The sequence below is a fragment of the Nothobranchius furzeri genome, chromosome 8 (assembly GCF_043380555.1).
Source record: "Nothobranchius furzeri strain GRZ-AD chromosome 8, NfurGRZ-RIMD1, whole genome shotgun sequence".
Lineage (NCBI taxonomy): Eukaryota > Metazoa > Chordata > Actinopteri > Cyprinodontiformes > Nothobranchiidae > Nothobranchius > Nothobranchius furzeri.
The window spans coordinates 67,303,023-67,318,090 of NC_091748.1; the positions used below are offsets into that span (position 1 = coordinate 67,303,023).

The 15,068-nt window shown below is 38.1% G+C and overlaps 1 protein-coding gene across 1 annotated transcript in view; it reads right to left on the reverse strand.

The window, feature by feature from the left end:
- fcho1 (FCH and mu domain containing endocytic adaptor 1) overlaps positions 1-14,237 on the reverse strand; it is a 57,895-nt gene extending 43,658 nt beyond the window's left edge. Inside the window, exon 1 of the mRNA XM_015970929.3 lies at positions 14,135-14,237. The gene's annotated coding sequence lies outside the window, so the exon portion shown is untranslated. The remainder of the gene's footprint in view (positions 1-14,134) is intronic.
- Positions 14,238-15,068: the final 831 nt, after the last annotated feature.

Genomic DNA, 15,068 nt, shown 5'->3' on the forward strand with positions numbered 1-15,068 from the left:
GATCAGTGGAAATGTCAGCGTGTTAATAATAAATTGCCTGCATCGAGGCTGAATGGTGACATTTACGTCACATGGACACCAGTAAACTCACAAGAGATATACTCCACACAGGCTCTGTAGACACACATTTGCAACATAAGAATACATTACAGGCTTGAACACAATACAAATCTGTACTGTAAAATCAGTTTGGTTAGTGTTGGCAATTAACGATGAGAAACAGCTACATAATAAAGATGCTTTAGCTCTGTTTTTAAAGAACTAAAAGAGAAACATCAGATCACTTTTTTCAAAATTTGATTTTATCAATGGTTATTAAAAACGTAATGTGGAGGAACGTGAAAAGCAGAAATCTAAGGTGCAGAAGTGCAGAACCCACATTGGTTATGCAGAGCAAATAAACTATAAACAATTTAAACAAGATTTTCTGTCTAACTAGCACTGCTTCTGTTTGGAAATAAAATATTTATTCTGAGGTATTTTAATACCGCACCAAATGTCCTAGACATTTTTTGATTTTTCAGAATAAGGGCAGTTGTTCATAATGTTTCAAAATAAGATGAAGTCCACAGATATATTTGAATGAAGGCTGTGATTTCACAACAGCAGTGTTTTTTAAACTTTAAGAATTGGTTATGAAAATGTAAAATTTGGGATATTATATTTTGCTTTGAAAGTACCAAACAGCCGCATGGCAGTGAGGGAAGCGACATGCAATCATTTTTTAATTACAAGCCTACATTTTCCCACCTTTAATACTATACAGCCTTACAACCAGATTATTCCACCTTAGCCTTTACTAATAATTTTTACATCACTATACTGCATTTACAAAAGGCCAAAAAAAAAAAAGTTTATAATTCATTTTCCTGGAAACTAAAGTTTCAGAAATTTTAAACAAATATTGGACCTACAGTATATTAGTATTTTCATAACATGCACAGTTTAAAAGGACACGACAGTATCTGTCATTTGAATTATCTTCATCCAAGACAACAGACATTTAAGAAAACTATGTCAAAATGGACTGTGGAGGCGATGGAGGCAGAGGAGTTGAGTGCTCACTGTAACCGGAGGGTTGAAGGTTTGAACCCCATCTGTTGCCGTCGTTGTATCCTTGGGCAAGACCCTTATCCCACGTTTTCTGCTGGTGGTGGTCAGAGGGGCCGGTGGCGCCTGTATTCAGCAGCCTCACTTCTGTCAGTGCACCACAGGGCAGCTGTGGCTACATTGTAGTTTATCATCACCAGCGTCTGAATGTGTGTATGTGTGCATGGGTGAATTACGATTGAGTTGTAAAGTCCCTTGGGGGGTTGTAGAACCCTAGAAGGTGTATATCAAATGCAAGCCATTTACCATCATGAAGACATGGTGATATATCTGTGTGCAGAGACTGAGAGGGTGAGGGAGACTAACAACAAAAACTCAAATTGTGCAGGTGAGAAACTATTCCTTAAATCTCAACACAGTAGAGCTTTGCTAGTTCATGCAACCATTAGTTTATTACCCATTTTGTGTGTTAATACCATACAGCACAATCCAGACAAAGACACAAGAGGTGTATACCAGAACCCCATGCGGATGCTCATCCTAGGATGTATAAAAAGCAGCTGACATCCAGCATTCTCCATCTGGTACCAACAACTACACATTCAGCTGAAATTTAGCTCTGAGGGAAGCAACATTTAGACAGAAAGTGGGGCACACAGCGACCTTAATTTCTCTTTCCTAGTGAGGTTAAACTCTGAAAATAACAGTCTGGACACAATTTGGCCTTGCTCAGCGTGCCACCAGAACAAACCTCGACAGGAAGGATCAACCGACTGGGTGTTTTATTCCTACATTATCTTCAATATTATCAAAGTGAGAACACCATGACCAGAAACAAAGACCATACCAAAGGCCAAAACCATTTCAGGGTTGGCATTTTTGAATAATATTTACAGCAAAAAGTTATCTGTTGTGGACTAAATATGCCTGTGCTTTTTGGTAAAACATGGTATGTGCAAAATAAATAAAGAAATAATAAATAAAAAAAATGTTAAACACTGTGCAAGCAATAAAACAAAAAAGACAAACCTTCTTAACAATAAATACAAAGCTTTCCTGAAAACTATCATTTCCGATGATTTAGCAGATAGCTAAAATATTATTCTCAAATTTATGTTGGCACTTTAACAAAAAAAAAGACATCTAAAAATATCTGCAAATATGACAGTAAATTTGAATAGACTGTAGGTCCAACACTAATCATTACACTTTTTTTTTACCACTGAGTGCACAGGTCCTTTCATTATGAAAAAAATTGAGTAAATCAAAACAGCCATGGTGTCTGAAAAATAAGTACAAGTGAAACCAATCTGAAAATCAGATCTGCATCTCTAATCATTTAAATCAAACTGAAGACATATAGGAAGCCCAAGTTTCCTCCCTTTCCGGTCGGCTCATGGGTCCCCGGAAGAACAAAAAATGAATGCAAGTCAACGGGGCTAAAAGAGCTTTGGAAGGATTTCCAAAGACTACAAAATTCAGCCCCCACCCCCAACAGCAAAATGGTAAATAATTTCAGTGAACTGAAAGATGAGGCTAAATTCACGAAGCAGGAATAGTCCTTTAGCTTTGCTGGACTGACCCATACATGCATCCAAAGGCATCAGTAAATACACTAATTTAACTCAACTACACTAATGCCCTTTAAAAAGAGAAGAAAAGGAGTCAAATGTTTCTCAAGGACTCTAATGCAAGCAAAGAGTAAAGGTGCATTGATTAAACCTTATTTGGGACCTTTTCAGCTTCAATACAAATGAGGGAAAAACATTTTAAAAATGCGTGAAAACTTAAGAACATCCTACATGATAATACTCAGTAGTAATGTGTTGTGTATGTTTAACAAGTTCATTCTGTAGCTTAAAACATACATTAAACCATCTAAAGTTAACATGTAAGTCCTGAAAGCTTCTAGAATAAACAAAGTTACTTTACCTGAAAACGTTTGTGAACAAACGCTGCAGATGGACATGAAGCTGCTGTAGCTCCTTAATATTCCTGCTTGATTTTCGTTAGCTTTAGCATTTTTCCTTTGCGTGTAGCTGCCGCCACAACTGTGACAGGACCTACGGGCCACCGCAGAGGTGATGGCTAGACTGTCCGAATTCAGAGCCGCTAGGTTCCGGTCTTAGCGGTCTGGCAAGGACATTGCTAGACCGGCGAGGACCCGTACTTGTAAGCATCCTGCCTGTGGATTCGGACATATGTACATATGTATTCGGATATATGTATGTCGATGATTCGGACACTGTTGTATACTCACTGTTTGTTAAATAAAGTAAAAAAAAAAAAAAAAAAAACACAAACAACCACGTTCGGCAGAACAACTTCCGGTTCAAAAGGCCAACGGATCCATCATCCAATCAGTGATGCCTGTTGTTGCAGCATTGGTACCTACCTTTTCCGGTTTGGGTTTTGTTTTTGTGGTTTTCAATTTGGTTTTGTGTTTAATGAATTTGTTGTTGTGCTTTTCAATTTGTTGTGCGTTTAGTGATTTGTTTTTGCGCCTAGTGATTTTTTGTTGCATTTAGTGAATTTGTTGTTGCGCTTTTCAATTTGTTGTGCGTTTAGTGATTTGTTTTTGCATTAAGTGAATTGTTGTTGCGTGTTTCAATTTGTTGTTGCGTTAAGTGATTTGTTTTTGTGGTTTGCACTTCAGGGCCACCGTAGAAAAAGTCTCTCACACCAACAAAACTACCCACAAACCATTTAACTCCTGCAGGAAAAGAGATGTATCGTCTCTCTGCCCATTCATATTTTTGTGCTTCCTTTTTTCAGGCTTTTACCAGAGACAGGTCAACTGGCAGATGTCTCTCTGAAGGAGGAAAGGAGGGTCAGCACAAACTCCTTCCTCCTCACAATCTCCACCTGCTTTCATCCCTCCACTGACTATCGGGAGAAATGAAAGATGTGCACTGCGCACACCCATACTGGTGCTGAAAGCAGCAGGTAAACAGATTTCATTTCTCCAATGGAAGATGAAAAATCTAATAAATCTGGGTCAAATGCATGGACAGACAAGTGTGGAGTAAATGCTTTGGTAACCTGCGAGCAGGAATATTTGTCATAAGCTCAGGGAGCAAAGCTAAGAGGAAAACTAAATGATGCACAGAAAGGGAAGAAAACATATAAAGGACAAATAGAGGTGAAAAACATATGTGAGAGGAAGTCAGGGTGAGTGAATTAAGAGATTCAAAGATGAAGAAAGCTTTTTACTGCAGAATCAGATATAGCAGCTAAACATTAGCCTCCATCCTGGAATATGTGCCAAAATACAAAATGACAATGCCAAGAGAAATTATTCATTATTCTACCCATCACAGCAGGAGGGGAGCTGCCTCCCTGTTTAAAGTTAAAGTCCCATTTGTCATCACACACCGGTTAAAAAGCAAGTAATGCCAATGTGGCTGGGACAACCATTACATTAACTGATGGGACCTGTAAATAAATAGTTTAGAAATAAATAGAAATAAGTTTCTCACGCCGATAAATCTGAATTAATCTCTCCGAGGACACGTTGCTAGTGTACACACTCATACAGCACCGCTTGACAGGACTTAAAATTATGCAACATTTCGTGACCATCACTAAAACTCATAAGTTTATATGTTTTTTTATTTATGTTATGAATGCCACTGTATAATTCAGTATTTGCAAGATATTGGTTGGATATTTGGGTCTGTATTGGTTAGGCTTAAATGAGTTAAACCTCAGCGCTTTGGGTCATAAACTATGAGCAAGCGTGTTAGCCTTTTTATACTAGGAATCAGGAGTTGTTTTTTGATTATCTTGTTGCTTTCTTTTTCTTTCTTTTTGCCCTGATTGTGCCCTGAGCAATGTTATGACTGAATAAATAAACAAACAAATAAAATCAACATTAATTGAAAAATCGTCTTAAATAATCAAGATCTCAATTTCAGTCACAGTAATTGTGATTATCATTTTTGCCATAATCGAGCAGCCCTAGTGAGGAATGTATAAAAGGCTTCATCAAGTGATATCACTCAAACAGAAAACAAAAGCCAGCAACAGTACGTATAGAAAACAAAAAACAGAATTTTTTTTATAAACCTTTGGTTGCATAAATGTAAACAGCTGAGGTTAGGGACATAAGGAAAAGCACACAATATTGTTCACTGACCAGCTGCTACAAGTTGAGTGTCTAAAGTTTCAATTTCACACACTGCAAAAATCCTCATGCAATATTGTGTGATCTAGCTTCAAATGCATGAAGAGGTTAGACATATTAAAATTCCCCGGTTCTGTTCTACCACTGGAAACTTGTGCATGACAAGTGTTGCACTGAGCCAAACTAGGGCTGCACAATATACTGCAAATATATCGTTATCGCGACATCAGCATGCACAATATGCATATCGCAAAGAACGAATAAATATCGCAAAGAATGGTCATCTCAAATGTTTGCTACACATAATGCATTCTGTCAATCAAATGGAAGCATGATGTTTTTTTAACAAATCAAATAGAGCTCTTCACCCATTTGGCCAATTGGGTGGGTTCTCATAGGTTAGGTGCCCGCCCCCGAGGCGGACGGCACTTAATTTTGATGGTTAGCTAACACCTGAGTTAGCTTTGTTCTGCTCTTTCTGTTTTTCCCGGGATCCACTGATTTCCTTTTCTTGTTCATTTTCTTTTTCCCTTTCCTCACAACTTTTGCTTTTCTTAGATATAGATAAAAATATATTTTTGTCATTTATTTCTTTGTTTTTGATTATTTTTGTTCCTGAGTTAAGTTTTTATTTATCGCAAGTAATATCGTCATCGCAATATTAATCACTGTTATCATATATCGCAGGTTTTCCTAATATCGTGCAGCCCTAAGCCATACTGTCTTTATCTGACTTTAACAAAAGAAACAGCCACATGGCCGACATTGTTCCTTGCTACTTTGTTAGCACACACTGTTCTGATCACGTGGACTTTGCATGCTGGATCTGGGCGCTGCTGGACAGAATTGCTGGAATGAAATTTAAAGCAGATTGTACTGCTAATATCGGAGATTTTTTATGCAGTCCGATATAATTTGATACAGTGTTTTTGGGCCGATGTCAATATCCAAACGGGATATCCCTAATGACCACGATCTCCCAGTCCCAAGGCAGACGCCACAGAGCTACGCCACACCCTCTTCTTTAGGTTTGTAAAGGAAAAGGTAATTTCTTAATCATAGTCCATGTCTACTAATTAATTCAAAAGATCACATTAAGAGAGTCTATTAATCAACATTTATCTCAGAATCAGACTTTACTTCTGCCTGTGATTTTTAGATTTCCCTGTGTCGTTTGAAAGCAGACTTGAGACAAACAGGACAAGAAATAAAAAACTGAATTCACAAAACACCTGGAGTCTGCTGCAGCAGATCAACTCCTCTGCCCTAATACTTTAGCTTTAAACCTGATTTGGCAAATAGTGGATGAGAGATCATTTAGTGTCCAATTTCCCCTTCAGTGCCACGAACACAGTTCTACTTTCCTCCACCACATCTGCTGGCCAGGGATGACTCATAGCTCTACCTTATAATTTAAAAAAGATTTCAGCACTCACATTGAGCAAATGACTTTCTTCGTTCAGTAATAGCCTATTTAGTACAGATTGTTAATCACTAAAGAGCTAAAGATGTTCACAACTGAGCTGGATGCAAGAACACAGTTCTTCCTGGTCTGTGGTTTATTATGTCAATTTAATTTTAATGGGGTAGGAAGTCAGCATTTTTATACAACATATCTAAATGTCAACAACTACAACACACACTAACAGAAACCACAATTAGCTGATAACTGTAAAGCTAAATGGCAGACACACATATTTATGGAGCAAGCAGCAGAAGGCAGACTGATGTTCCTGACGTGATAAACTGGCTGCCTGGTGACTGGGGCAGACTGGGAGACGATGAGACAAACACAAAAAAAACATGAGGAGGTTCAACATGAAAGAAAGTGAAAGCTGAGTGATAAACACAACCCAGCCTGTCAGCTCTCCATTGTGACCGACTGAATGTGCGTTTGCAGCAGCATACAGCTCCAGTGCCGGCCCATTTACAACGACGTACCAGGCAAGCATCCCTTCTGAGCTACAGCATGACCAGCTGTGTGAGAGCAGAAGGCACAAGCAGACGTCTATACACAGGAGGAGAAGAGCCTGTTTGGTTGTCACAGCTCTGCTGTCAGTTCCCTGTTTACAATTAAATCTTTGCCATGTTTACTAAAGGCTTCATCCCCATACTGTAGTTTACAAGGTAACAGCAACAGAAAATGCTCAAAAGAACACGTCACATCAACTCTTCTATAAATCAGAGGCCGTAAAGACCAGACTTTAAAATACTGGCCATGATAAAACATAAGCTGTCAAAACAAAATGCAAGAGAAACCTGAAACAGTCATTTTTGTTCAACAGCATGTGCAGAAACTGCTGCAGTTAGCATGAAGGCTACATCACATAAGTCATAAAAGGCACATAAGTGTGAGCAAAAAAAAGTCCATATTTAAAAATGATTTCTTGAATTCAGATGTTGTAATCAATAGTATATGTGTAACTTTAAATTGCACATCCAAATATGTTTAAGAAAACCAAACTAATCACATTTTTTTCACTGATTTCCAAAATCCTTTAGAGCACTGTATTAATATTGTGCTAAATATACTGCAAAGAAAATGTGGCGGCACATCAGAAAGAGAATAAATTACCTGTAAAGCCATAACAAACAATAATTAAAATAAATGAAAAAGCCTCTAAACAGGTCCAACATTAGTGCACATTATTTCTGTGCTTTGATAAATGATCTCAACACTTTTAACTATCTGATATAGGAACCACAGCTAATGAAATAAAGAAATACATTTCCATTACCGCTCATCCCTCCTTAGCATGCCCAGAAATGAAGCTAGCCCAGGCCAGATCTGCAGGCCCACTCCTTCGTGCTGCTCTAGGATTTTCCCATCTGCAGCATGTAGAGCTTGGCTGGACTCATCCACAGCCTCAGGAGCACCTCGCGGTTTTAAACAGAGGGCTTGGATGACATTTCCCAGCAGGCTGCCACCTGTTCTCATCTAAACTCATAATCACAATTGTATTGATACCAAACTTCCTGAACTTAAAAACCTCCTGGTTATGTTTTTATTGTGCAAGAAGTTACGACCCATTCCTGCCTTACATTTCCAGCCTCTGGGTGCTACCCTGCTTGGCAAATGCAAACGGATGCCTTGAAGCTCTTTAGCCTACATATTAGAGGCAACATATGCATAATTTATAGAAGTCATTGGCATCCAACAATGTGTTGTGAGAGAGCCGAAAGGAACAAAAAGGGACTAGAATTAATAACAACAACACATCTACGGGTCAAAAAGAGAAAAGAGAGTCATTGGCTAAGTGAAAAACTCCTGATGGCTGATTCAACTGTGTGCACATCACCAGTCTCAGCTTTTTGAATTACCAAGCAACACGACTATTCAGAGCTGTCGTGAACCATTAAACTCATATGAGACCTTTAGTCTATTCAGATCAAAATGCAAAGCAATGAGTGATATTCTTTCACTTGATCCTGTCGGTACCATCCCTTCCACCAGCTTCCACCAATAACGTCTATAAAGATAAAAATCTGAATTTACATGGATGATGAATGTTGTGGTTTAGTAATTGGCTACTTGCTGAAAAGCTGCAAGGAAATTGCCAGTCAGCAAAAACTCAGGACAACAGTAAATGTTTCAGGTACTTTCCCCCATGCTTGTTTCAGTCCAGGTGGGGAACCATCTCAGCTTCTACACACACACACACACACACACACACACACACACACACACACACACACACACACACACACACACACACACGCACGCACGCACGCACGCACGCACGCACGCACACAAAGACAAGTAAACATTTTCCCTCCTGAATGCTCAGACTATAAGTGAGTTAAATGAAAATAAACAGATGAAGAGAGGGTTTACAACCAACAAAGAAGAAATTGCACCAGAGTTGAGAAGAACGCTTTGTAGTTTTAGTTTACTGGCACAGTCCTGGCAAATTGCATTTAATTGCTGTTCATTCTCCACTAAGTGTATTATGTGCTTGTCAAGTGATGCCAGTCTAAAAATACACTTAGATCACAAGTTAAGTCTCAGTTTAAAGGAGAGTGTGTGTAATTTTGAATAAAAAAAAGCATTTTGGAATTAACTGGTAATGTTAGGTTCACCACTTGTCTTTACAAGTGGTGAAAGTTTATAAAGTTTGGATATTAAGAAGCACCTTTAGGTTGTCTCGTAAGGATGCATGTCCACCAGGTTAGTGAGAAATGCTTCACTATTGCTGAGTGGATGGATTATGAGACATACCCCATAGTTCTAAATAGATTTCAAGGCTCAGCATTGTTTGAAGTCGCTGCTGTAATAATCAGTAGTGATATTCAATACAAGTTATTAAAACAGAAATTATTGATGACTTAAAAAAAGAGTCTAAAGATATTTACGTTTTAACATTTGTTTGTGGGTATGCTAAAGTTTTTCACCAGTCTGTCATTGGGCTTGGGTAAAGACTCAGGAAGACTTTCAGAAAAGCAGACAAGTTTAGTGTCAGTCTTGTTTCGCTCCTCGTCATGTGATGAACTCTGATTATAATTGGACAATAAAGTTTAAAATTAAACACAGGCAAGTCCTTGGCTTTTGGTGTTCCTAGAGTAGGTGACAAAGTAGGAGCCTAACATTTCTATAGTCCTTTCTAAATAGGTGTACTGTTGTTGTTTTAATCAAAGTATAATGACACAAAAACCTTTAAAAGAACAATTGGATATCTCTACAATTACCTGATAGGGAGGGATGTAAGGAAGTATCAATACACTGAAAATCACAATATTTTGTATTTTGATACTGAATCATTATTTAAAAAGGATGTAAAAATATTTTTTTTGAGAATTTACAAGCAAACATTTGCTGCATTTCTTTTGTGTGATGCAATTCAAACTCATGACTACTAGGTGGCAACAGTGTTTTTACCGCCTTCCTTGTGCCGGAATACTTCCACCCTTGTGCCCTTCAATTGCACGTTCCAGTCACGGGATGGAAGTGAGTAGGTGGTGTCCCGCTCCTCAAGTGCAGAGGACCATGCCCCCGCATTGATGCAGACTTGGTCGAAGTGTATTACCCACAACCCATTGCTGTGTGGTAGGGCTGCTCAATTAATCGAATTTTAATCCCAATTACGATCTGAGTTTTTAACCATTATAAAAACAAAACAAGCCGATTATTTGCACCTCCCACTTGCGCTGCCCTGAGTTGCAAATGAAGCGCTCCTCCACAGTGTTGCCAACTTAGCAACTTTTACGCTATTTCTAACAGCTTTTCAGACCCACTTCTTGACTTTTTAAATCTTAAAAGTAACTAGCGAACACCTCAGAAACATCTCTGGTAACCCTTAGCCACTTTCTGGATAACTGTCGTTGACATTTCCTGCAGGTTAGCTAAACACTCCGCCAGCGCTCCGGACCGTTCTTCAGGACATTAGGAAAGGGAATGATGTAGTGATGTGTCAGTCGCTAAAGAAACGGCTCTCAGAGCCAGCTCCCTGTTGGATTAACCAGAGTGAGTGACACACACCATACCTGCGGACTCCTGAGCCGCTAAAAACGGCTAAATGTGCGTGTGCGGCGCGCTAAACACACGTGCAGCTTGCCACTGATTGCTGTGAGACCAGGTTGGGGGGTGGGGGGTGCAGCTGCGGTTGGGACAATTATTACATTAACTGCTGGACCTGTAAATAAATAGTTTATAAATAAGGTAGAAATAAGTTCCTCACGCTGATAACTAATAACTAACCTCTCTTGAGAACACGGTGCTAGTGCACTCTCCTACAGCACCTTGACACGACTAAATAAATGTTATGCAACATTTTGTGAACATCAATTTATTTGCATTTATTTGTTATAAATGCCACTGTATAATTCTTGCTGTCAGTATTTGCAAGATATTGGTGTTTGGGTCTGTACTGGTTAGACTTAAATGAGTTAAACCGAGGTCTGTAGCCCTTGGGTCATAGACTATGAGCTATAAGTATATTGGTCTTTTTATACTGGGAATCAGGAGTTATTTTAGTGATCATCCTGTTTCTTATTTATTTTTTTCCTGATTGTTCCCTGAGCAATTTTTGACTGAATAAAAGCAAATAAAATCAACATAAATTGAAAAATCGTCTTAAATAATCAAGATCTCAGTTTCAGTCACAATAATCGTGATCACTATTTTTGCCATAATTGAGCAGCCCTACTGTGTGGGAATTTTGAAAAGGCAGAACAATGGCTCAGGTGCGTTTTATGAAAATAGGGAGCTTAAGTCACGCCCATCTACTTCCGGACCATGGGTCCTCGGAAGAACGAAAAAATTAATGCAAGTCAATGGGGCTAAAAGTGCTATTTTCTAATTCTGTTTGTTTTGTGCCATGGATTTCACATATGATGTTTGTGAACTCAAGACGCATTTTGATACCAAGGAAGCGCTTATTTTTGAGCAGGGGGAAACGTTATTTATCTTTTGTGTGAAAATAATTTCAACTACAAATGCGCTTAACGAAATTGACGTCACCGTACCAGACATGGAGAAAAACGAATGGAAAATTGCTGTAACTTCAGCAAACCTCAAATCCTTCCTTCAGAAGGAAAGAACCACCATAAATCTGGCCATTTGGTAAGTAGCAGCTACGCTAGGGGAGAGGAGGTTCTGTGGAGACGTCATATATGCAACATGCCGATGTCTCATTTGTAGTCATGCTAATTACGAACTTTTACAAGCTGATAAATCTCAAAGTACGTGACTGACATGGTTGAAACATTCATCAAAAGTTTTCATTCAAATTGAAGTACAACATATGTGCGATCCAGGGCGTAAGCCAAAGCGGATTAGAAAATAGCTCTTTTAGTTCCATTGACTTGCATTCATTTTTTTCATTTTTCCAGGCACCCATGAGCCAACCAGTAGGGGAGGAGACTTGGGCTCCTTATATGTATATTCAAACGAAAGAAGTTCATTTTAAGATGATTAATATTTGCTCATGCTCTGAATGTTTTAGACAAAAATTCAATGTGGACAGCAATGAATTTTAATTTTATCAATTGTTTGTATGAAAGTTGTTGACAAAGATTTTTAAAATAAAGTAGCACAAACAGTGACCGGCATCCTGGCATGTGTCATGGTCAATGACGCAACGAGATCGTAGGTCACCGTGTGAGTATTGGGATTAGTCCAGGATGTGTCTTGGAAGCGTCTGGCCTGCGTCTTACTACTATGTTCAGTCTTAAAAATAACAAATATTATCTTGCTTTTAGCATCACAATATCGTATTGTCTCCCCTGTATTTTGATATTTGTCATATTTTCACACTCCTGTAAAACAACATTGCTGTTTATTCGCGCGTGCGTGCGTGCGTGTGTGTGTGTGTGTGTGCTCTGTCTTCTCGACCCCCAGTGAGTCGTGGAGGATGGCTGCTTATACTGAGCCAGGATTCTCTGGAGGTTTCTTCCTGTTAAAAGGGAGTTTTCCTCTCCACTGTCGCTTTATGCTTGCTTAGTATGAGGATTGCTGTAAAGTCACTGACACTAGTCAGTGACTTGATGCAATTTGCTGGGTTCCTTATATAGGAAACATTATTTCTGATTGGCTTAATGAACTGACCTGAATTGGAATGTTTATTATGTGAAGTGCCTTGAGACGACTCTTGTCGTGATTTGGCGCTATATAAATAAACTTGAATTGAATTGAAAATGTTTCTCCCTGGCAGAAGTCAAGGCACAAGGAGAGTGTTGTTTGGCCTTTTGGTATCAAGACACAGCAGATCTTAACTTGTGACATTTGCTTTAAGACACAGAGGGAGAAAAGCAGAAACAGCAGAAAAACAACTTCTGCTCAAGAAGGTAGCTGAGCACAGTGTCATTATGCAAACACTAGTTTATCCTATAGCTGTTGGAAAATTTACTTGTAAGTCATACTGAAAAATAAGCATCTAACAAACATTCAAAGGGAAACTCCCCACCAGTTTTTGTTTTTTTTTTTTGCAACCAGTGATTAACCTTGTTAAACTGATGAAAGAAACGTGATTCAAAAATAAAAATAAATCAGTAATTACAACAGTAAAATCAGCTAATGAGTAGTTTGGCACAAGCGTGATGGACAGACTTGATTTAAGAGTTGATGTTACTCTACTTTCAGACAGGAAAAAGTTTCAATTGAGCAATATGGAGGAGGTGTGTCAGTGTGAGATGAAATGATATGCAGGTAAATTTTTACTTTCATATAGAAAAAAATATTGTTTAAAATATTATTTCTTGTTCATATTTATTAAAAATTCTTGTAAAGTTTCATTTTTATGTTTCTGACAGAGTAGTTTAAAGGAACTTGACTGAGATTTATGACAAAAACTAATGAGGACACATTTAAAGCTGTGGCTGCCTTAGTAAACTAAAAGGAACAATAAACTGAAATTAAAAAGGTATTGAAATTTCAATTCTAGACGGTATGAACGTAAATAAGCTTTTGTTTAACCTGTACCACTCTGACCTTTCCTAAAAGTCTATTTTCTAGCATTTCGATATTAATTAATCTTATTAACATAAGCTTTCAAACACAGCGCGCTCATATTAAAAACACATAAATAACAATTATGTGAATTCAAAATAACTAACTTTCAACATTAGAAATAACTCATAAGTTATGTAAAAAGCTTGAAATATAAATATCTCACAATAAATAAAAGGAAAGCAGCGTCAGACAGTGGGACAACACATTCGTCATGCCGGTTGACAACAAAACTGAGAGCCACCTTGACCAAAATGATATTTTCACCCCACCAGACACACAGAAAATAAACGAGTCCGCTTTTATGCATCTCAAACCCATACATGACCATGTTAGTCTAGTTTTTGTTTTTCTTTTGTGGGTTAGCGAAATTTCCCTCCGTTCAAACGTCAAACAAGCGCGTGTACTAATGCTATTTTAAAAACCGTAGCGTAATTAGCGGGTACTTTCACGGACACTTCTCAATATTAGTCACTGTAAAGAGAACGGAACAAGACGAGGAACTCTTTCCTTACCTGGACAGAGTGTTCAGTTAGCGTAACGTTCATTTTCCATCCCGACTTTGGGCTGCTTCGGTCCAACACTCGACCTCTCTCAGTACGGTTTGATCATAGTAGTACAAATTCATGAGACAGTTGCCAGTGTGAGCGCGTGCGCCCGCCCAGCTCAATGCTGATTGGCTACCCAGCCTGTCAGTTATACAGAGACGCGTAGTAGACATAGCAACCACTCGAAGGCGGGCTGAAAATTGTATACTCGCATATGATTGGACAATGGTTACCACAGTTAGAAAATCAGCCAATGATACTTTTGGAACAAAAGTATGACACCAAGGATGTGAGTGGTAGTGTTATTTGTCAATAAATCACACATTTAAACTAAATATAACAGTTACTCGTCCATTTTAATTACAATTTTGAAATTTATTATAAATATTGAGGTGCTTGAAAAATAATCACACATTGTGAAGCTTAGCTCAATTCCCTGAAAATGTAATAAGAATGCATATATCTTATAATATTTTGAAGGATATTGTAAAACAGCTCAAATTGAAGATTCATTTTCAAACAGTGATGAATATCATAATTAGAAAGCTTTAATTTATTGAGAACACAATTAAATTTGAAGGCAATCAAATGGTCTATTTTGGGCATACAGATAAAGAACACATCTAAGAAAAAAGAAAAAGTAGATATAAATATAGCATACATATGCACTAATGATCCATGATGTTCAAAGAGATTTCTTGCAGCAACCGTTTATTTATTGTCCTTATTTTTGGGGGGAAAGAAGCTGTCTTGGAATGCTTTTGTTCAAAGGAAATGGGATGGAGGGCTAAACTAATTTTAAAATGTTCAGTTATTTTTATCATACATGTTTGTTTGCTTTCGTGTCATAAAATAATAGCAATAACGAAAGCATGGACAACAGCCACAAGTCAAGTGATTG